The following is a 24,277-nucleotide window of genomic DNA, read 5'->3' as shown; positions in this document are numbered from 1 at the left end:
TAAGGAACTTTATCTGTGCTCATTTCAATCTCTGGTTTTATGCAGCAACCCAACTCACCATTCCCCTTAAGCAAGCATAAGTTGGTTTTCGAAATGTGAGACCCTGTTCTGTTCTGTAATTCAGTTCCTGTGTAGCCAAGTTTACATTCCGTGTATTACTGATATCTTATGATGTTTCTTTTTCTGTGTGACTTATTTCAGTTAGAATCATCATACCTGAATCCACTCATTGTGCTGCTAAGGGCCTGATGACATAGATTTCATTGCTGAGTGATACTGCATTGTACGTAAGTACCACAAGTTCTTTATCCATTTTTCACTTTCTGCGATGGTGAACTTGTACTGTAAACGAGGTTCTTGTAAACAGAGCCGTTCCAAACTTTGGGGTGGCTGTGTCTTTTTGATTTTAATTTCCCTAAGCTATAGGACCATAAGTGGAAGTGCCCTAGGCTCTGTTGCTTTGTTTTTTAGATGTTTCAGGAAACACCATACACTTCTCCCGAGTGTCTGTTGGCAATTTACATCCCGCCCATCAGCATAACAAGGCTCCCAGTTCTCAATGGCCTGTTGCCTTTCTGGATTTTACACTTTTTTCAGATGGCCCTTTTGACCGGGAGGAAGTGAGACTTCATTGTAGTGCAGATTTCCTTTGCAAGCTTGCTTCATTGGCCAAAAAGGGCGTATGCGTTTTTTCCTGATTATATTCAGGAAAAAACGCATACGCCCTTTTTGGCCAAGTGCATCATTGTGGACGTTCTGCCTCTTTTCCTATGCTTTCAATGCAATTCCAGTCTACCTCCTGAAATCGGTTTCCTGCAATTCTGCCCCGCTTTCAAGTCCTCTTGGCAGCCTTAGTTCAGTCTATTTTTGGATGATAGCTGTCATTTATAACTCTGCAGGTTTGTGAATTACAGTGCCCCTGAGCTCCTTTCTTCAACTCGGTTTCTTTAGAGCTGGCCGCAACACCGCAGGATGGCTTCAGGCCCTAATCTGGTTCCGGCCCGGCATGCTGAGCCTTTGGTTAATTCCTCTTCCTGGTGGGAAATGAGAGTTAAATTTGCCCGTCCAGACACCTCCAGCTAGCCTCTCATTGGTTCTCGCTATTCCTGTTCATCTTCCGCAGAAATTGCAAACTGGGCCAAACAGGAGGTTAAAGGGACTGACTCTCCAAGTGGGGAGAGTGTTAGTAAAGCGTCTGGAATGTTGCACCCGAGTACCAGGGGAGGAAAACTGAGACATATTTGAACACGTCTCCCGATCACATGGTTGATCATACTCTAGGTTCCACATGCATGTTTTAGCTGAAGGAAGAATACCTTAAACCTGGGTAGTTGAAACCTGTGGAATGGGTACCATGCAATATGACTTCAAAGGGTCTTCATTTGCTCACCGAACCTCTCCAATCCTATCACTGCTGCGTTTATGCCCCTGTACACATGCTTGATTCTCTTTCGGAGACATAGCAATCCATAGGTTTTAAGATACTTACTAGTCAGGTACATTCTTAGGCGTTTAATATGGGGTGTTGAGTCCATTTCGTTGAGCAAGGAGTAGCTCTTGTCTATTCCATATTTGGCTTAAGGAACTTTATCTGTGCTCATTTCAATCTCTGGTTTAATGCAGCACCCCAACTCACCTTTACCCTTAAGCAAGCATAAGTTGGTTTTCGAAATGTGAGACCCTGTTCTGTTCTGTAATTCAGTTCCTGTGTAGCCAAGTTTACATTCCGTGTATTACTGATATCTTATGATGTTTCTTTTTCTGTGTGACTTATTTCAGTTAGAATCATCATACCTGAATCCACTCATTGTGCTGCTAAGGGCCTGATGACATAGATTTCATTGCTGAGTGATACTGCATTGTACGTAAGTACCACAAGTTCTTTATCCATTTTTCACTTTCTGCGATGGTGAACTTGTACTGTAAACGAGGTTCTTGTAAACAGAGCCATTCCAAACTTTGGGGTGGCTGTGTCTTTTTGATTTTAATTTCCCTAAGCTATAGGACCATAAGTGGAAGTGCCCTAGGCTCTGTTGCTTTGTTTTTTAGATGTTTCAGGAAACACCATACACTTCTCCCGAGTGTCTGTTGGCAATTTACATCCCGCCCATCAGCATAACAAGGCTCCCAGTTCTCAATGGCCTGTTGCCTTTCTGGATTTTACACTTTTTTCAGATGGCCCTTTTGACCGGGAGGAAGTGAGACTTCATTGTAGTGCAGATTTCCTTTGCAAGCTTGCTTCGTTGGCCAAAAAGGGCGTATGCGTTTTTTCCTGATTATATTCAGGAAAAAACGCATACGCCCTTTTTGGCCAAGTGCATCATTGTGGACGTTCTGCCTCTTTTCCTATGCTTTCAATGCAATTCCAGTCTACCTCCTGAAATCGGTTTCCTGCAATTCTGCCCCGCTTTCAAGTCCTCTTGGCAGCCTTAATTCAGTCTATTTTTGGACGATAGCTGTCATTTATAACTCTGCAGGTTTGTGGATTACAGTGCCCCTGCGCTCCTTTCTTCAACTCGGTTTCTTTAGAGCTGGCCGCAACACCGCAGGATGGCTTCAGGCCCTAATCTGGTTCCGGTACGGCACGCTGAGCCTTTGGTTATTTCCTCTTCCTGGTGGGAAATGAGAGTTAAATTTGCCCGTCCTGACACCTCCAGCTAGCCTCTCATTGGTTCTCGCTATTCCTGTTCATCTTCCACAGAAATTGCAAACTGTGCCAAACAGTAGGTTAAAGGCGCTGACTCTCCAAGTCGGGAGAGTGTTAGTAAAGCGTCTGGAATGTTGCACCCGATTACCAGGGGAGGAAAACTGAGACATATTTGAACACGTCTCCCGATCACATGGTTGATCATACTCTAGGTTCCACATGCATGTTTTAGCTGAAGGAAGAATACCTTAAACCTGGGTAGTTGAAACCCGTGGAATGGGTACCATGCAATATGACTTCAAAGGGTCTTCATTTGCTCACCGAACCTCTCCAATCCTATCACTGCTGCGTTTATGCCCCTGTACACATGCTTGATTCTCTTTCGGAGACATAGCAATCCATAGGTTTTAAGATACTTACTAGTCAGGTACATTCTTAGGCGTTTAATATGCGGTGTTGAGTCCATTTCGTTGAGCAAGGAGTAGCTCTTGTCTATTCCATATTTGGCTTAAGGAACTTTATCTGTGCTCATTTCAATCTCTGGTTTTATGCAGCAACCCAACTCACCATTCCCCTTAAGCAAGCATAAGTTGGTTTTCGAAATGTGAGACCCTGTTCTGTTCTGTAATTCAGTTCCTGTGTAGCCAAGTTTACATTCCGTGTATTACTGATATCTTATGATGTTTCTTTTTCTGTGTGACTTATTTCAGTTAGAATCATCATACCTGAATCCACTCATTGTGCTGCTAAGGGCCTGATGACATAGATTTCATTGCTGAGTGATACTGCATTGTACGTAAGTACCACAAGTTCTTTATCCATTTTTCACTTTCTGCGATGGTGAACTTGTACTGTAAACGAGGTTCTTGTAAACAGAGCCGTTCCAAACTTTGGGGTGGCTGTGTCTTTTTGATTTTAATTTCCCTAAGCTATAGGACCATAAGTGGAAGTGCCCTAGGCTCTGTTGCTTTGTTTTTTAGATGTTTCAGGAAACACCATACACTTCTCCCGAGTGTCTGTTGGCAATTTACATCCCGCCCATCAGCATAACAAGGCTCCCAGTTCTCAATGGCCTGTTGCCTTTCTGGATTTTACACTTTTTTCAGATGGCCCTTTTGACCGGGAGGAAGTGAGACTTCATTGTAGTGCAGATTTCCTTTGCAAGCTTGCTTCATTGGCCAAAAAGGGCGTATGCGTTTTTTCCTGATTATATTCAGGAAAAAACGCATACGCCCTTTTTGGCCAAGTGCATCATTGTGGACGTTCTGCCTCTTTTCCTATGCTTTCAATGCAATTCCAGTCTACCTCCTGAAATCGGTTTCCTGCAATTCTGCCCCGCTTTCAAGTCCTCTTGGCAGCCTTAGTTCAGTCTATTTTTGGATGATAGCTGTCATTTATAACTCTGCAGGTTTGTGAATTACAGTGCCCCTGAGCTCCTTTCTTCAACTCGGTTTCTTTAGAGCTGGCCGCAACACCGCAGGATGGCTTCAGGCCCTAATCTGGTTCCGGCCCGGCATGCTGAGCCTTTGGTTAATTCCTCTTCCTGGTGGGAAATGAGAGTTAAATTTGCCCGTCCAGACACCTCCAGCTAGCCTCTCATTGGTTCTCGCTATTCCTGTTCATCTTCCGCAGAAATTGCAAACTGGGCCAAACAGGAGGTTAAAGGGACTGACTCTCCAAGTGGGGAGAGTGTTAGTAAAGCGTCTGGAATGTTGCACCCGAGTACCAGGGGAGGAAAACTGAGACATATTTGAACACGTCTCCCGATCACATGGTTGATCATACTCTAGGTTCCACATGCATGTTTTAGCTGAAGGAAGAATACCTTAAACCTGGGTAGTTGAAACCTGTGGAATGGGTACCATGCAATATGACTTCAAAGGGTCTTCATTTGCTCACCGAACCTCTCCAATCCTATCACTGCTGCGTTTATGCCCCTGTACACATGCTTGATTCTCTTTCGGAGACATAGCAATCCATAGGTTTTAAGATACTTACTAGTCAGGTACATTCTTAGGCGTTTAATATGGGGTGTTGAGTCCATTTCGTTGAGCAAGGAGTAGCTCTTGTCTATTCCATATTTGGCTTAAGGAACTTTATCTGTGCTCATTTCAATCTCTGGTTTAATGCAGCACCCCAACTCACCTTTACCCTTAAGCAAGCATAAGTTGGTTTTCTAAATTTGAGACCCTGTTCTGTTCTGTAATTCAGTTCCTGTGTAGCCAAGTTTACATTCCGCGTATTACTGATACCTTATGATGTTTCTTTTTCTGTGTGACTTATTTCAGTTAGAATCATCATACCTGAATCCACTCATTGTGCTGCTAAGGGCCTGATGACACAGATTTCATTGCTGAGTGATATTGCTTTGTAAGTAAATACCACAACTTCTTTATCCATTTTTCACTTTCTGCGATGTTGAACTTGTACTGTAAACGAGGTTCTTGTAAACAGAGCCGTTCCAAATTTTGGGGTGGCTGTGTCTTTTTGATTTTAATTTCCCTAAGCTATAGGACCATAACTGGAAGTGCCCTAGGCTCTGTTGCTTTGTTTTTTAGATGTTTCAGGAAACACCATACACTTCTCCCGAGTGTCTGTTGGCAATTTACATCCCGCCCATCAGCATAACAAGGTTCCCAATTCTCAATGGCCTGTTGCCTTTCTGGATTTTACACTTTTTTCAGATGGCCCTTTTGACCGGGGGGAAGTGAGACTTCATTGTAGTGCAGATTTCCTTTGCAAGCTTGCTTGGTTGGCCAAAAAGGGCGTATGCGTTTTTTCCTGATTATATTCAGGAAAAAACGCATACGCCCTTTTTGGCCAAGTGCATCATTGTGGACGTTCTGCCTCTTTTCCTATGCTTTCAATGCAATTCCAGTCTACCTCCTGAAATCGGTTTCCTGCAATTCTGCCCCGCTTTCAAGTCCTCTTGGCAGCCTTACTTCAGTCTATTTTTGGACGATAGCTGTCATTTATAACTCTGCAGGTTTGTGAATTACAGTGCCCCTGCGCTCCTTTCTTCAACTCGGTTTCTTTTGAGCTGGCCGCAACACCGCAGGATGACTTCAGGCCCTAATCTGGTTCCGGTCCGGCACGCTGAGCCTTTGGTTATTTCCTCTTCCTGGTGGGAAATGAGAGTTAAATATGCCCGTCCAGACACCTCCAGCTAGCCTCTCATTGGTTCTCGCTATTCCTGTTCATCTTCCGCAGAAATTGCAAACTGGGCCAAACAGGAGGTTAAAGGCGCTGACTCTCCAAGTGGGGAGAGTGTTAGTAAAGCGTCTGGAATGTTGCACCCGATTACCAGGGGAGGAAAACTGAGACATATTTGAACACGTCTCCCGATCACATGGTTGATCATACTCTGGGTTCCACATGCATGTTTTAGCTGAAGGAAGAATACCTAAAACCTGGGTAGTTGAAACCCGTGGAATGGGTACCATGCAATATGACTTCAAAGGGTCTTCATTTGCTCACCGAACCTCTCCAATCCTATCACTGCTGCGTTTATGTCCCTGTACACATGCTTGATTCTCTTTCGGAGACATAGCAATCCATAGGTTTTAAGATACTTACTAGTCAGGTACATTCTTAGGCATTTAATATGCGGTGTTGAGTCCATTTCGTTGAGCAAGGAGTAGCTCTTGTCTATTCCATATTTGGCTTAAGGAACTTTATCTGTGCTCATTTCAATCTCTGGTTTTATGCAGCAACCCAACTCACCTTTCCCCTTAAGCAAGCATAAGTTGGTTTTCGAAATGTGAGACACCCTGTTCTGTTCTGTAATTCAGTTCCTGTGTAGCCAAGTTTACATTCCGTGTATTACTGATATCTTATGATGTTTCTTTTTCTGTGTGACTTATTTCAGTTAGAATCATCATACCTGAATCCACTCATTGTGCTGCTACGGTCCTGATGACATAGATTTCATTGCTGAGTGATACTGCATTGTACGTAAGTACCACAAGTTCTTTATCCATTTTTCACTTTCTGCGATGGTGAACTTGTACTGTAAACGAGGTTCTTGTAAACAGAGCCGTTCCAAACTTTGGGGTGGCTGTGTCTTTTTGATTTTAATTTCCCTAAGCTATAGGACCATAAGTGGAAGTGCCCTAGGCTCTGTTGCTTTGTTTTTTAGATGTTTCAGGAAACACCATACACTTCTCCCGAGTGGTTGTTGGCAATTTACATCCCGCCCATCAGCATAACAAGGCTCCCAGTTCTCAATGGCCTGTCCTGCCTTTCTGGATTTTACACTTTTTTCCGATGGCCCTTTTGACCGGGGGGAAGTGAGACTTCATTGTAGTGCAGATTTCCTTTGCAAGCTTGCTTGGTTGGCCAAAAAGGGCGTATGCGTTTTTTCCTGATTATATTCAGGAAAAAACGCATACGCCCTTTTTGGCCAAGTGCATCATTGTGGACGTTCTGCCTCTTTTCCTATGCTTTCAATGCAATTCCAGTCTACCTCCTGAAATCGGTTTCCTGCAATTCTGCCCCGCTTTCAAGTCCTCTTGGCAGCCTTACTTCAGTCTATTTTTGGACGATAGCTGTCATTTATAACTCTGCAGGTTTGTGAATTACAGTGCCCCTGAGCTCCTTTCTTCAACTCGCTTTCTTGTGACCTGGCCGCAACACCGCAGGATGGCTTCAGGCCCTAATCTGGTTCCGGCCCGGCATGCTGAGCCTTTGGTTAATTCCTCTTCCTGGTGGGAAATGAGAGTTAAATTTGCCCGTCCAGACACCTCCAGCTAGCCTCTCATTGGTTCTCGCTATTCCTGTTCATCTTCCGCAGAAATTGCAAACTGGGCCAAACAGGAGGTTAAAGGGACTGACTCTCCAAGTGGGGAGAGTGTTAGTAAAGCGTCTGGAATGTTGCACCCGAGTACCAGGGGAGGAAAACTGAGACATATTTGAACACGTCTCCCGATCACATGGTTGATCATCCTCTGGGTTCCACATGCATGTTTTAGCTGAAGGAAGAATACCTTAAACCTGGGTAGTTGAAACCTGTGGAATGGGTACCATGCAATATGACTTCAAAGGGTCTTCATTTGCTCACCGAACCTCTCCAATCCTAGCACTGCTGCGTTTATGCCCCTGTACACATGCTTGATTCTCTTTTGGAGACATAGCAATCCATAGGTTTTACGATACTTACTAGTCAGGTACATTCTTAGGCGTTTAATATGCGGTGTTGAGTCCATTTCGTTGAGCAAGGAGTAGCTCTTGTCTATTCCATATTTGACTTAAGGAACTTTATCTGTGCTCATTTCAATCTCTGGTTTTATGCAGCACCCCAACTCACCTTTACCCTTAAGCAAGAATAAGTTGGTTTTCTAAATTTGAGACCCTGTTCTGTTCTGTAATTCAGTTCCTGTGTAGCCAAGTTTACATTCCGTGTATTACTGATATCTTATGATGTTTCTTTTTCTGTGTGACTTATTTCAGTTAGAATCATCATACCTGAATCCACTCATTGTGCTGCTAAGGGCCTGATGACACAGATTTCATTGCTGAGTGATATTGCTTTGTAAGTAAATACCACAACTTCTTTATCCATTTTTCACTTTCTGCGATGTTGAACTTGTACTGTAAACGAGGTTCTTGTAAACAGAGCTTTTCCAAACTTTGGGGTGGCTGTGTCTTTTTGATTTTAATTTCCCTAAGCTATAGGACCATAAGTGGAAGTGCCCTAGGCTCTGTTGCTTTGTTTTTTAGATGTTTCAGGAAACACCATACACTTCTCCCGAGTGGTTGTTGGCAATTTACATCCCGCCCATCAGCATAACAAGGCTCCCAGTTCTCCATGGCCTGTCCTGCCTTTCTGGATTTTACACTTTTTTCAGATGGCCCTTTTGACCGGGGGGAAGTGAGACTTCATTGTAGTGCAGATTTCCTTTGCAAGCTTGCTTGGTTGGGCAAAAAGGGCGTATGCGTTTTTTCCTGAATATATTCAGGAAAAAACGCATACGCCCTTTTTGGCCAAGTGCATCATTGTGGACGTTCTGCCTCTTTTCCTATGCTTTCAATGCAATTCCAGTCTACCTCCTGAAATCGGTTTCCTGCAATTCTGCCCCGCTTTCAAGTCCTCTGGGCAGCCTTACTTCAGTCTATTTTTGGACGATAGCTGTCATTTATAACTCTGCAGGGTTGTGAATTACAGTGCCCCTGCGCTCCTTTCTTCAACTCGGTTTCTTTTGAGCTGGCCGCAACACCGCAGGATGACTTCAGGCCCTAATCTGGTTCCAGCCCGGCATGCTGAGCCTTTGGTTATTTCCTCTTCCTGTTGGGAAATGAGAGTTAAATTTGCCCGTCCAGACACCTCCAGCTAGCCTCTCATTGGTTCTCACTATTCCTGTTCATCTTCCGCAGAAATTGCAAACTGGGCCAAACAGGAGGTTAAAGGCGCTGACTCTCCAAGTGGGGAGAGTGTTAGTAAAGCGTCTGGAATGTTGCACCCGAGTACCAGGGGAGGTAAACTGAGACATATTTGAACACGTCTCCCGATCACATGGTTGATCATACTCTGGGTTCCACATGCATGTTTTAGCTGAAGGAAGAATACCTAAAACCTGGGTAGTTGAAACCCGTGGAATGGGTACCATGCAATATGACTTCAAAGGGTCTTCATTTGCTCACCGAACCTCTCCAATCCTATCACTGCTGCGTTTATGCCCCTGTACACATGCTTGATTCTCTTTCGGAGACATAGCAATCCATAGGTTTTAAGATACTTACTAGTCAGGTACATTCTTAGGCGTTTAATATGCGGTGTTGAGTCCATTTCGTTGAGCAAGGAGTAGCTCTTGTCTATTCCATATTTGGCTTAAGGAACTTTATCTGTGCTCATTTCAATCTCTGGTTTTATGCAGCAACCCAACTCACCTTTCCCCTTAAGCAAGCATAAGTTGGTTTTCTAAATTTGAGAACCTGTTCTGTTTTGGAATTCAGTTCCTGTGTAGCCAAGTTTACATTCCGTGTATTAGTGATATCTTATGATGTTTCTTTTTCTGTGTGACTTATTTCAGTTAGAATCATCGTACCTGAATCTACTCATTATGCTGCTACGGGCCTGATGACATAGATTTCATTGCTGAGTGATACTGCATTGTACGTAAGTACCACAAGTTCTTTATCCATTTTTCACTTTCTGCGATGTTGAACTTGTACTGTAAACGAGGTTCTTGTAAACAGAGCCGTTCCAAACTTTGGGGTGGCTGTGTCTTTTTGATTTTAATTTCCCTAAGCTATAGGACCATAAGTGGAAGTGCCCTAGGTTCTGTTGCTTTGTTTTTTAGATGTTTCAGGAAACACCATACACTTCTCTCGAGTGGTTGTTGGCAATTTACATCCCGCCCATCAGCATAACAAGGCTCCCAGTTCTCCATGGCCTGTCCTGCCTTTCTGGATTTTACACTTTTTTCAGATGGCCCTTTTGACCGGGGGGAAGTGAGACTTCATTGTAGTGCAGATTTCCTTTGCAAGCTTGCTTGGTTGGCCAAAAAGGGCGTATGCGTTTTTTCCTGAATATATTCAGGAAAAAACGCATACGCCCTTTTTGACCAAGTGCATCATTGTGGACGTTCTGCCTCTTTTCCTATGCTTTCAATGCAATTCCAGTCTACCTCCTGAAATCGGTTTCCTGCAATTCTGCCCCGCTTTCAAGTCCTCTGGGCAGCCTTACTTCAGTCTATTTTTGGACGATAGCTGTCATTTATAACTCTGCAGGTTTGTGAATTACAGGGCCCCTGCCCTCCTTTCTTCAACTCGGTTTCTTTAGAGCTGGCCGCAACACCGCAGGATGGCTTCAGGCCCTAATCTGGTTCCGGTACGGCACGCTGAGTCTTTGGTTATTTCCTCTTCCTGGTGGGAAATGAGAGTTAAATTTGCCCGTCCAGACACCTCCAGCTAGCCTCTCATTGGTTCTCGCTATTCCTGTTCATCTTCCGCAGAAATTGCAAACTGGGCCAAACAGGAGGTTAAAGGCGCTGACTCTCCAAGTGGGGAGAGTGTTAGTAAAGCGTCTGGAATGTTGCACCCGAGTACCAGGGGAGGAAAACTGAGACATATTTGAACACGTCTCCCGTTCACATGGTTGATCATACTTGGGTTCCACATGCATGTTTTAGCTGAAGGAAGAATACCTTAAACCTGGAGAGTTGAGACCCGTGAAATGGGTACCATGCAATATGACTTCAAAGGGTCTTCATTTGCTCACCGAACCTCTCCAATCCTATCACTGCTGCGTTTATGCCCCTGTACACATGCTTGATTCTCTTTCGGAGACATAGCAATCCATAGGTTTTACGATACTTACTAGTCAGGTACATTCTTAGGCGTTTAATATGCGGTGTTGAGTCCATTTCGTTGAGCAAGGAGTAGCTCTTGTCTATTCCATATTTGACTTAAGGAACTTTATCTGTGCTCATTTCAATCTCTGGTTTTATGCAGCACCCCAACTCACCTTTACCCTTAAGCAAGCATAAGTTGGTTTTCGAAATTTGAGACCCTGTTCTGTTCTGTAATTCAGTTCCTGTGTAGCCAAGTTTACATTCCGTGTATTACTGATATCTTATGATGTTTCTTTTTCTGTGTGACTTATTTCAGTTAGAATCATCATACCTGAATCCACTCATTGTGATGCTAAGTGCCTGATGACATAGATTTCATTGCTGAGTGATATTGCTTTGTAAGTAAATACCACAACTTCTTTATCCATTTTTCACTTTCTGCGATGTTGAACTTGTACTGTAAACGAGGTTGTTGTAAACAGAGGCGTCCCAAACTTTGGGGTGGCTGTGTCTTTTTGATTTTAATTTCCCTAAGCTATAGGACCATAAGTGGCAGTGCCCTAGGCTCTGTTGCTTTGTTTTTTAGATGTTTCAGGAAACACCATACACTTCTCCCGAGTGTCTGTTGGCAATTTACATCCCGCCCATCAGCATAACAAGGCTCCCAGTTCTCAATGGCCTGTTGCCTTTCTGGATTTTACACTTTTTTCAGATGGCCCTTTTGACCGGGGGGAAGTGAGACTTCATTGTAGTGCAGATTTCCTTTGCAAGCTTGCTTGGTTGGCCAAAAAGGGCGTATGCGTTTTTTCCTGATTATATTCAGGAAAAAACGCATACGCCCTTTTTGGCCAAGTGCATCATTGTGGACGTTCTGCCTCTTTTCCTATGCTTTCAATGCAATTCCAGTCTACCTCCTGAAATCGGTTTCCTGCAATTCTGCCCCGCTTTCAAGTCCTCTTGGCAGCCTTACTTCAGTCTATTTTTGGACGATAGCTGTCATTTATAACTCTGCAGGTTTGTGAATTACAGTACCCCTGAGCTCCTTTCTTCAACTCGCTTTCTTGTGACCTGGCCGCAACACCGCAGGATGGCTTCAGGCCCTAATCTGGTTCCGGCCCGGCATGCTGAGCCTTTGGTTAATTCCTCTTCCTGGTGGGAAATGAGAGTTAAATTTGCCCGTCCAGACACCTCCAGCTAGCCTCTCATTGGTTCTCGCTATTCCTGTTCATCTTCCGCAGAAATTGCAAACTGGGCCAAACAGGAGGTTAAAGGGACTGACTCTCCAAGTGGGGAGACTGTTAGTAAAGCATCTGGAATGTTGCACCCGAGTACCAGGGGAGGAAAACTGAGACATATTTGAACACGTCTCCCGATCACATGGTTGATCATCCTCTGGGATCCACATGCATGTTTTAGCTGAAGGAAGAATACCTTAAACCTGGGTAGTTGAAACCTGTGGAATGGGTACCATGCAATATGACTTCAAAGGGTCTTCATTTGCTCACCGAACCTCTCCAATCCTAGCACTGCTGCGTTTATGCCCCTGTACACATGCTTGATTCTCTTTTGGAGACATAGCAATCCATAGGTTTTACGATACTTACTAGTCAGGTACATTCTTAGGCGTTTAATATGCGGTGTTGAGTCCATTTCGTTGAGCAAGGAGTAGCTCTTGTCTATTCCATATTTGACTTAAGGAACTTTATCTGTGCTCATTTCAATCTCTGGTTTTATGCAGCACCCCAACTCACCTTTACCCTTAAGCAAGAATAAGTTGGTTTTCTAAATTTGAGACCCTGTTCTGTTCTGTAATTCAGTTCCTGTGTAGCCAAGTTTACATTCCGTGTATTACTGATATCTTATGATGTTTCTTTTTCTGTGTGACTTATTTCAGTTAGAATCATCATACCTGAATCCACTCATTGTGCTGCTAAGGGCCTGATGACACAGATTTCACTGCTGAGTGATATTGCTTTGTAAGTAAATACCACAACTTCTTTATCCATTTTTCACTTTCTGCGATGTTGAACTTGTACTGTAAACGAGGTTCTTGTAAACAGAGCCGTTCCAAACTTTGGGGTGGCTGTGTCTTTTTGATTTTAATTTCCCTAAGCTATAGGACCATAAGTGGCAGTGCCCTAGGCTCTGTTGCTTTGTTTTTTAGATGTTTCAGGAAACACCATACACTTCTCCCGAGTGGTTGTTGGCAATTTACATCCCGCCCATCAGCATAACAAGGCTCCCAGTTCTCCATGGCCTGTCCTGCCTTTCTGGATTTTACACTTTTTTCAGATGGCCCTTTTGACCGGGGGGAAGTGAGACTTCATTGTAGTGCAGATTTCCTTTGCAAGCTTGCTTGGTTGGCCAAAAAGGGCGTATGCGTTTTTTCCTGAATATATTCAGGAAAAAACGCATACGCCCTTTTTGGCCAAGTGCATCATTGTGGACGTTCTGCCTCTTTTCCTATGCTTTCAATGCAATTCCAGTCTACCTCCTGAAATCGGTTTCCTGCAATTCTGCCCCGCTTTCAAGTCCTCTGGGCAGCCTTACTTCAGTCTATTTTTGGACGATAGCTGTCATTTATAACTCTGCAGGTTTGTGAATTACAGTGCCCCTGCGCTCCTTTCTTCAACTCGGTTTCTTTTGAGCTGGCCGCAACACCGCAGGATGACTTCAGGCCCTAATCTGGTTCCGGTACGGCACGCTGAGCCTTTGGTTATTTCCTCTTCCTGTTGGGAAATGAGAGTTAAATTTGCCCGTCCAGACACCTCCAGCTAGCCTCTCATTGGTTCTCACTATTCCTGTTCATCTTCCGCAGAAATTGTAAACTGGGCCAAACAGGAGGTTAAAGGCGCTGACTCTCCAAGTGGGGAGAGTGTTAGTAAAGCGTCTGGAATGTTGCACCCGAGTACCAGGGGAGGAAAACTGAGACATATTTGAACACGTCTCCCGATCACATGGTTGATCATACTCTGGGTTCCACATGCATGTTTTAGCTGAAGGAAGAATACCTAAAACCTGGGTAGTTGAAACCCGTGGAATGGGTACAATGCAATATGACTTCAAAGGGTCTTCATTTGCTCACCGAACCTCTCCAATCCTATCACTGCTGCGTTTATGCCCCTGTACACATGCTTGATTCTCTTTCGGAGACATAGCAATCCATAGGTTTTAAGATACTTACTAGTCAGGTACATTCTTAGGCGTTTAATATGCGGTGTTGAGTCCATTTCGTTGAGCAAGGAGTAGCTCTTGTCTATTCCATATTTGGCTTAAGGAACTTTATCTGTGCTCATTTCAATCTCTGGTTTTATGCAGCAACCCAACTCACCTTTCCCCTTAAGTAAGCATAAGTTGGTTTTCTAAATTTGAGAACCTGTTCTGTTTTGGAATTCAGTTCCTGTGTAGCCAAGTTTACATTCCGTGTATTAGTGATATCTTATGATGTTTCTTTTTCTGTGTGACTTATTTCAGTTAGAATCATCGTACCTGAATCTACTCATTATGCTGCTACGGGCCTGATGACATAGATTTCATTGCTGAGTGATACTGCATTGTACGTAAGTACCACAAGTTCTTTATCCATTTTTCACTTTCTGCGATGTTGAACTTGTACTGTAAACGAGGTTCTTGTAAACAGAGCCGTTCCAAACTTTGGGGTGGCTGTGTCTTTTTGATTTTAATTTCCCTAAGCTATAGGACCATAAGTGGAAGTGCCCTAGGTTCTGTTGCTTTGTTTTTTAGATGTTTCAGGAAACACCATACACTTCTCTCGAGTGGTTGTTGGCAATTTACATCCCGCCCATCAGCATAACAAGGCTCCCAGTTCTCCATGGCCTGTCCTGCCTTTCTGGATTTTACACTTTTTTCAGATGGCCCTTTTGACCGGGGGGAAGTGAGACTTCATTGTAGTGCAGATTTCCTTTGCAAGCTTGCTTGGTTGGCCAAAAAGTGCGTATGCGTTTTTTCCTGAATATATTCAGGAAAAAACGCATACGCCCTTTTTGACCAAGTGCATCATTGTGGACGTTCTGCCTCTTTTCCTATGCTTTCAATGCAATTCCAGTCTACCTCCTGAAATCGGTTTCCTGCAATTCTGCCCCGCTTTCAAGTCCTCTGGGCAGCCTTACTTCAGTCTATTTTTGGACGATAGCTGTCATTTATAACTCTGCAGGTTTGTGAATTACAGGGCCCCTGCCCTCCTTTCTTCAACTCGGTTTCTTTAGAGCTGGCCGCAACACCGCAGGATGGCTTCAGGCCCTAATCTGGTTCCGGTACGGCACGCTGAGTCTTTGGTTATTTCCTCTTCCTGGTGGGAAATGAGAGTTAAATTTGCCCGTCCAGACACCTCCAGCTAGCCTCTCATTGGTTCTCGCTATTCCTGTTCATCTTCCGCAGAAATTGCAAACTGGGCCAAACAGGAGGTTAAAGGCGCTGACTCTCCAAGTGGGGAGAGTGTTAGTAAAGCGTCTGGAATGTTGCACCCGAGTACCAGGGGAGGAAAACTGAGACATATTTGAACACGTCTCCCGTTCACATGGTTGATCATACTTGGGTTCCACATGCATGTTTTAGCTGAAGGAAGAATACCTTAAACCTGGAGAGTTGAGACCCGTGAAATGGGTACCATGCAATATGACTTCAAAGGGTCTTCATTTGCTCACCGAACCTCTCCAATCCTATCACTGCTGCGTTTATGCCCCTGTACACATGCTTGATTCTCTTTCGGAGACATAGCAATCCATAGGTTTTACGATACTTACTAGTCAGGTACATTCTTAGGCGTTTAATATGCGGTGTTGAGTCCATTTCGTTGAGCAAGGAGTAGCTCTTGTCTATTCCATATTTGACTTAAGGAACTTTATCTGTGCTCATTTCAATCTCTGGTTTTATGCAGCACCCCAACTCACCTTTACCCTTAAGCAAGCATAAGTTGGTTTTCGAAATTTGAGACCCTGTTCTGTTCTGTAATTCAGTTCCTGTGTAGCCAAGTTTACATTCCGTGTATTACTGATATCTTATGATGTTTCTTTTTCTGTGTGACTTATTTCAGTTAGAATCATCATACCTGAATCCACTCATTGTGATGCTAAGGGCCTGATGACATAGATTTCATTGCTGAGTGATATTGCTTTGTAAGTAAATACCACAACTTCTTTATCCATTTTTCACTTTCTGCGATGTTGAACTTGTACTGTAAACGAGGTTGTTGTAAACAGAGGCGTCCCAAACTTTGGGGTGGCTGTGTCTTTTTGATTTTAATTTCCCTAAGCTATAGGACCATAAGTGGCAGTGCCCTAGGCTCTGTTGCTTTGTTTTTTAGATGTTTCAGGAAACACCATACACTTCTCCCGAGTGTCTGTTGGCAATTTACATCCCGCCCATCAGCATAACAAGGCTCCCAGTTCTTAATGGCCTGTTGCCTTTCTGGATTTTACACTTTTTTCAGATGGCCCTTTTGACCGGGGGGAAGTGAGACTTCATTGTAGTGCAGATTTCCTTTGCAAGCTTGCTTGGTTGGCCAAAAAGGGCGTATGCGTTTTTTCCTGATTATATTCAGGAAAAAACGCATACGCCCTTTTTGGCCAAGTGCATCATTGTGGACGTTCTGCCTCTTTTCCTATGCTTTCAATGCAATTCCAGTCTACCTCCTGAAATCGGTTTCCTGCAATTCTGCCCCGCTTTCAAGTCCTCTTGGCAGCCTTACTTCAGTCTATTTTTGGACGATAGCTGTCATTTATAACTCTGCAGGTTTGTGAATTACAGTGCCCCTGAGCTCCTTTCTTCAACTCGCTTTCTTGTGACCTGGCCGCAACACCGCAGGATGGCTTCAGGCCCTAATCTGGTTCCGGCCCGGCATGCTGAGCCTTTGGTTAATTCCTCTTCCTGGTGGGAAATGAGAGTTAAATTTGCCCGTCCAGACACCTCCAGCTAGCCTCTCATTGGTTCTCGCTATTCCTGTTCATCTTCCGCAGAAATTGCAAACTGGGCCAAACAGGAGGTTAAAGGGACTGACTCTCCAAGTGGGGAGAGTGTTAGTAAAGCGTCTGGAATGTTGCACCCGAGTACCAGGGGAGGAAACCTGAGACATATTTGAACACGTCTCCCGATCACATGGTTGATCATCCTCTGGGTTCCACATGCATGTTTTAGCTGAAGGAAGAATACCTTAAACCTGGGTAGTTGAAACCTGTGGAATGGGTACCATGCAATATGACTTCAAAGGGTCTTCATTTGCTCACCGAACCTCTCCAATCCTAGCACTGCTGCGTTTATGCCCCTGTACACATGCTTGATTCTCTTTTGGAGACATAGCAATCCATAGGTTTTACGATACTTACTAGTCAGGTACATTCTTAGGCGTTTAATATGCGGTGTTGAGTCCATTTCGTTGAGCAAGGAGTAGCTCTTGTCTATTCCATATTTGACTTAAGGAACTTTATCTGTGCTCATTTCAATCTCTGGTTTTATGCAGCACCCCAACTCACCTTTACCCTTAAGCAAGAATAAGTTGGTTTTCTAAATTTGAGACCCTGTTCTGTTCTGTAATTCAGTTCCTGTGTAGCCAAGTTTACATTCCGTGTATTACTGATATCTTATGATGTTTCTTTTTCTGTGTGACTTATTTCAGTTAGAATCATCATACCTGAATCCACTCATTGTGCTGCTAAGGGCCTGATGACACAGATTTCATTGCTGAGTGATATTGCTTTGTAAGTAAATACCACAACTTCTTTATCCATTTTTCACTTTCTGCGATGTTGAACTTGTACTGTAAACGAGGTTCTTGTAAACAGAGCCGTTCCAAACTTTGGGGTGGCTGTGTCTTTTTGATTTTAATTTCCCTAAGCTATAGGACCATAAGTGGAAGTGCCCTAGGCTCTGTTGCTTTGTTTTTTAGATGTTTCAGGAAACACCATACACTTCTCCCGAGTGGTTGTTGGCAATTTACATCCCGCCCATCAGCATAACAAGGCTCCCAGTTCTCCATGGCCTGTCCTGCCTTTCTGGATTTTACACTTTTTTCAGATGGCCCTTTTGACCGGGGGGAAGTGAGACTTCATTGTAGTGCAGATTTCCTTTGCAAGCTTGCTTGGTTGGCCAAAAAGGGCGTATGCGTTTTTTCCTGAATATATTCAGGAAAAAACGCATACGCCCTTTTTGGCCAAGTGCATCATTGTGGACGTTCTGCCTCTTTTCCTATGCTTTCAATGCAATTCCAGTCTACCTCCTGAAATCGGTTTCCTGCAATTCTGCCCCGCTTTCAAGTCCTCTGGGCAGCCTTACTTCAGTCTATTTTTGGACGATAGCTGTCATTTATAACTCTGCAGGGTTGTGAATTACAGTGCCCCTGCGCTCCTTTCTTCAACTCGGTTTCTTTTGAGCTGGCCGCAACACCGCAGGATGACTTCAGGCCCTAATCTGGTTCCGGTACGGCACGCTGAGCCTTTGGTTATTTCCTCTTCCTGTTGGGAAATGAGAGTTAAATTTGCCCGTCCAGACACCTCCAGCTAGCCTCTCATTGGTTCTCGCTATTCCTGTTCATCTTCCGCAGAAATTGCAAACTGGGCCAAACAGGAGGTTAAAGGCGCTGACTCTCCAAGTGGGGAGAGTGTTAGTAAAGCGTCTGGAATGTTGCACCTGAGTATCAGGGGAGGAAAACTGAGACATATTTGAACACGTCTCCCGATCACATGGTTGATCATACTCTGGGTTCCACATGCATGTTTTAGCTGAAGGAAGAATACCTAAAACCTGGGTAGTTGAAACCCGTGGAATGGGTACCATGCAATATGACTTCAAAGGGTCTTCATTTGCTCACCGAACCTCTCCAATCCTATCACTGCTGCGTTTATACCCCTGTACACATGCTTGATTCTCTTTCGGAGACATAGCAATCCATAGGTTTTAAGATACTTACTAGTCAGGTACATTCTTAGGCGTTTAATATGCGGTGTTGAGTCCATTTCGTTGAGCAAGGAGTAGCTCTTGTCTATTCCATATTTGGCTTAAGGAACTTTATCTGTGCTCATTTCAATCTCTGGTTTTATGCAGCAACCCAACTCACCTTTCCCCTTAAGCAAGCATAAGTTGGTTTTCTAAATTTGAGAACCTGTTCTGTTTTGGAATTCAGTTCCTTTGTAGCCAAGTTTACATTCCGTGTATTAGTGATATCTTATGATGTTTCTTTTTCTGTGTGACTTATTTCAGTTAGAATCATCGTACCTGAATCTACTCATTATGGTGCTACGGGCCTGATGACATAGATTTCATTGCTGAGTGATACTGCATTGTACATAAGTACCACAAGTTCTTTATCCATTTTTCACTTTCTGCGATGTTGAACTTGTACTGTAAACGAGGTTCTTGTAAACAGAGCCGTTCCAAACTTTGGGGTGGCTGTGTCTTTTTGATTTTAATTTCCCTAAGCTATAGGACCATAAGTGGAAGTGCCCTAGGTTCTGTTGCTTTGTTTTTTAGATGTTTCAGGAAACACCATACACTTCTCTCGAGTGGTTGTTGGCAATTTACATCCCGCCCATCAGCATAACAAGGCTCCCAGTTCTCCATGGCCTGTCCTGCCTTTCTGGATTTTACACTTTTTTCAGATGGCCCTTTTGACCGGGGGGAAGTGAGACTTCATTGTAGTGCAGATTTCCTTTGCAAGCTTGCTTGGTTGGCCAAAAAGTGCGTATGCGTTTTTTCCTGAATATATTCAGGAAAAAACGCATACGCCCTTTTTGGCCAAGTGCATCATTGTGGACGTTCTGCCTGTTTTCCTATGCTTTCAATGCAATTCCAGTCTACCTCCTGAAATCGGTTTCCTGCAATTCTGCCCCGCTTTCAAGTCCTCTTGGCAGCCTTACTTCAGTCTATTTTTGGACGATAGCTGTCATTTATAACTCTGCAGGTTTGTGAATTACAGTGCCCCTGAGCTCCTTTCTTCAACTCGCTTTCTTGTGAGCTGGCCGCAACACCGCAGGATGGCTTCAGGCCCTAATCTGGTTCCGGCCCGGCATGCTGAGCCTTTGGTTAATTCCTCTTCCTGGTGGGAAATGAGAGTTAAATTTGCCCGTCCAGACACCTCCAGCTAGCCTCTCATTGGTTCTCGCTATTCCTGTTCATCTTCCGCAGAAATTGCAAACTGGGCCAAACAGGAGGTTAAAGGGACTGACTCTCCAAGTGGGGAGAGTGTTAGTAAAGCGTCTGGAATGTTGCACCCGAGTACCAGGGGAGGAAAACTGAGACATATTTGAACACGTCTCCCGATCACATGGTTGATCATACTCTAGGTTCCACATGCATGTTTTAGCTGAAGGAAGAATACCTTAAACCTGGGTAGTTGAAACCTGTGGAATGGGTACCATGCAATATGACTTCAAAGGGTCTTCATTTGCTCACCGAACCTCTCCAATCCTAGCACTGCTGCGTTTATGCCCCTGTACACATGCTTGATTCTCTTTCGGAGACATAGCAATCCATAGGTTTTACGATACTTACTAGTCAGGTACATTCTTAGCCGTTTAATATGCGGTGTTGAGTCCATTTCGTTGAGCAAGGAGTAGCTCTTGTCTATTCCATATTTGACTTAAGGAACTTTATCTGTGCTCATTTCAATCTCTGGTTTTATGCAGCACCCCAACTCACCTTTACCCTTAAGCAAGCATAAGTTGGTTTTCTAAATTTGAGACCCTGTTCTGTTCTGTAATTCAGTTCCTGTGTAGCCAAGTTTACATTCCGTGTATTACTGATATCTTATGATGTTTCTTTTTCTGTGTGACTTATTTCAGTTAGAATCATCATACCTGAATCCACTCATTGTGATGCTAAGGGCCTGATGACATAGATTTCATTGCTGAGTGATATTGCTTTGTAAGTAAATACCACAACTTCTTTATCCATTTCTCACTTTCTGCGATGTTCAACTTGTACTGTAAACGAGGTTCTTGTAAACAGAGGCATCCCAAACTTTGGGGTGGCTGTGTCTTTTTGATTTTAATTTCCCTAAGCTATAGGACCATAAGTGGCAGTGCCCTAGGCTCTGTTGCTTTGTTTTTTAGATGTTTCAGGAAACACCATACACTTCTCCCGAGTGTCTGTTGGCAATTTACATCCCGCCCATCAGCATAACAAGGCTCCCAGTTCTCCATGGCCTGTCCTGCCTTTCTGGATTTTACACTTTTTTCAGATGGCCCTTTTGACCGGGGGGAAGTGAGACTTCATTGTAGTGCAGATTTCCTTTGCAAGCTTGCTTGGTTGGCCAAAAAGGGTGTATGCGTTTTTTCCTGAATATATTCAGGAAAAAACGCATACACCCTTTTTGGCCAAGTGCATCATTGTGGACGTTCTGCCTCTTTTCCTATGCTTTCAATGCAATTCCAGTCTACCTCCTGAAATCGGTTTCCTGCAATTCTGCCCCGCTTTCAAGTCCTCTTGGCAGCCTTACTTCAGTATATTTTTGGACGATAGCTGTCATTTATAACTCTGCAGGTTTGTGAATTACAGTGCCCCTGAGCTCCTTTCTTTAACTCGCTTTCTTTTGAGCTGGCCGCACACCGCAGGATGGCTTCAGGTCCTAATCTGGTTCCGGTACGGCACGCTGAGCCTTTGGTTATTTCCTCTTCCTGTTGGGAAATGAGAGTTAAATTTGCCCGTCCAGACACCTCCAGCTAGCCTCTCATTGGTTCTCGCTATTCCTGTTCATCTTCCGCAGAAATTGCAAACTGGGCCAAACAGGAGGTTAAAGGAGCTGACTCTCCAAGTGGGGAGACTGTTAGTAAAGCGTCTGGAATGTTGCACCCGAGTACCAGGGGAGGAAAACTGAGACATATTTGAACACGTCTCCCGTTCACATGGTTGATCATACTTGGGTTCCACATGCATGTTTTAGCTGAAGGAAGAATACCTTAAACCTGGAGAGTTGAGACCCGTGTAATGGGTACCATGCAATATGACTTCAAAGGGTCTTCATTTGCTCAACGAACCTCTCCAATCCTATCACTGCTGCGTTTATGCCCCTGTACACATGCTTGATTCTCTTTCGGAGACATAGCAATCCATAGGTTTTAAGATACTTACTAGTCAGGTACATTCTTAGGCGTTTAATATGCGGTGTTGAGTCCATTTCGTTGAGCAAGGAGTAGCTCTTGTCTATTCCATATTTGACTTAAGGAACTTTATCTGTGCTCATTTCAATCTCTGGTTTTATGCAGCACCCCAACTCACCTTTCCCCTTAAGCAAGCATAAGTTGGTTTTCTAAATTTGAGACCCTGTTCTGTTCTGTAATTCAGTTCCTGTGTAGCCAAGTTTACATTCCGTGTATTACTGATATCTTATGATGTTTCTTTTTCTGTGTGACTTATTTCAGTTAGAATCATCATACCTGAATCCACTCATTGTGATGCTAAGGGCCTGATGACATAGATTTCATTGCTGAGTGATACTGCATTGTACGTAAGTACCACAAGTTCTTTATCCATTTTTCACTTTCTGCGATGTTGAACTTGTACTGTAAATGAGGTTCTTCTAAACAGAGCCGTTCCAAACTTTGGGGTGGCTGTGTCTTTTTGATTTTAATTTCCCTAAGCTATAGGACCATAAGTGGAAGTGCCCTAGGCTCTGTTGCTTTGTTTTTTAGATGTTTCAGGAAACACCATACACTTCTCCCTAGTGTCTGTTGGCAATTTACATCCCGCCCATCAGCATAACAAGGCACCCAGTTCTCAATGGCCTGTTGCCTTTCTGGATTTTACACTTTTTTCAGATGGCCCTTTTGACCGGGGGGAAGTGAGACTTCATTGTAGTGCAGATTTCCTTTGCAAGCTTGCTTGGTTGGCCAAAAAGGGCGTATGCGTTTTTTCCTGATTATATTCAGGAAAAAACGCATACGCCCTTTTTGGCCAAGTGCATCATTGTGGACGTTCTGCCTCTTTTCCTATGCTTTCAATGCAATTCCAGTCTACCTCCTGAAATCGGTTTCCTGCAATTCTGCCCCGCTTTCAAGTCCTCTTGGCAGCCTTACTTCAGTCTATTTTTGGACGATAGCTGTCATTTATAACTCTGCAGGTTTGTGAATTACAGTGCCCCTGAGCTCCTTTCTTCAACTCGGTTTCTTTAGAGCTGGCCGCAACACCGCAGGATGGCTTCAGGCCCTAATCTGGTTCTGGCCCGGCATGCTGAGCCTTTGGTTAATTCCTCTTCCTGGTGGGAAATGAGAGTTAAATTTGCCCGTCCAGACACCTCCAGCTAGCCTCTCATTGGTTCTCGCTATTCCTGTTCATCTTCCGCAGAAATTGCAAACTGGGCCAAACAGGAGGTTAAAGGGAGTGACTCTCCAAGTGGGGAGAGTGTTAGTAAAGCGTCTGGAATGTTGCACCCGAGTACCAGGGGAGGAAAACTGAGACATATTTGAACACGTCTCCCGATCACATGGTTGATCATACTCTAGGTTCCACATGCATGTTTTAGCTGAAGGAAGAATACCTTAAACCTGGGTAGTTGAAACCTGTGGAATGGGTACCATGCAATATGACTTCAAAGTGTCTTCATTTGCTCACCGAACCTCTCCAATCCTAGCACTGCTGCGTTTATGCCTCTGTACACATGCTTGATTCTCTTTCAGAGACATAGCAATCCATAGGTTTTAAGATACTTACTAGTCAGGTACATTCTTAGGCGTTTAATATGGGGTGTTGAGTCCATTTCATTGAGCAAGGAGTAGCTCTTGTCTATTCCATATTTGGCTTAAGGAACTTTATCTGTGCTCATTTCAATCTCTGGTTTTATGCAGCACCCCAACTCACCTTTACCCTTAAGCAAGAATAAGTTGGTTTTCTAAATTTGAGACCCTGTTCTGTTCTGTAATTCAGTTCCTGTGTAGCCAAGTTTACATTCCGTGTATTACTGATATCTTATGATGTTTCTTTTTCTGTGTGACTTATTTCAGTTAGAATCATCATACCTGAATCCACTCATTGTGCTGCTAAGGGCCTGATGACACAGATTTCATTGCTGAGTGATATTGCTTTGTAAGTAAATACCACAACTTCTTTATCCATTTTTCACTTTCTGTGATGTTGAACTTGTAGTGTAAACGAGGTTCTTGTAAACAGAGCCGTTCCAAACTTTGGGGTGGCTGTGTCTTTTTGATTTTAATTTCCCTAAGCTATAGGACCATAAGTGGAAGTGCCCTAGGTTCTGTTGCTTTGTTTTTTAGATGTTTCAGGAAACACCATACACTTCTCCCGAGTGGTTGTTGGCAATTTACATCCCGCCCATCAGCATAACAAGGCTCCCAGTTCTCCATGGCCTGTCCTGCCTTTCTGGATTTTACACTTT

General features: G+C 43.8%; 1 long non-coding RNA gene across 21 annotated transcripts in view; it reads left to right on the top strand.

The window, feature by feature from the left end:
* The window catches only part of LOC307181468, a 1,676,472-nt gene that overhangs the window by 1,223,111 nt on the left and 429,084 nt on the right, over positions 1–24,277 (top strand). Inside the window, exon 3 of one of the 21 annotated variants that reach the window (XR_013826844.1) lies at positions 11,259–11,336. The exons of the other annotated variants lie outside the window; for them this stretch is intronic. This is a non-coding gene — a long non-coding RNA (uncharacterized lncRNA). The remainder of the gene's footprint in view (positions 1–11,258; positions 11,337–24,277) is intronic. 21 annotated transcript variants of the gene reach the window in all.

This window comes from Stenella coeruleoalba (assembly GCF_951394435.1).
Source record: "Stenella coeruleoalba genome assembly, contig: scaffold_28, whole genome shotgun sequence".
NCBI classification, from domain to species: Eukaryota; Metazoa; Chordata; class Mammalia; order Artiodactyla; family Delphinidae; genus Stenella; species Stenella coeruleoalba.
The sequence above is the reverse complement of the archived record's forward strand: the minus strand, read 5'-3'. Positions and strand labels throughout refer to the sequence as shown.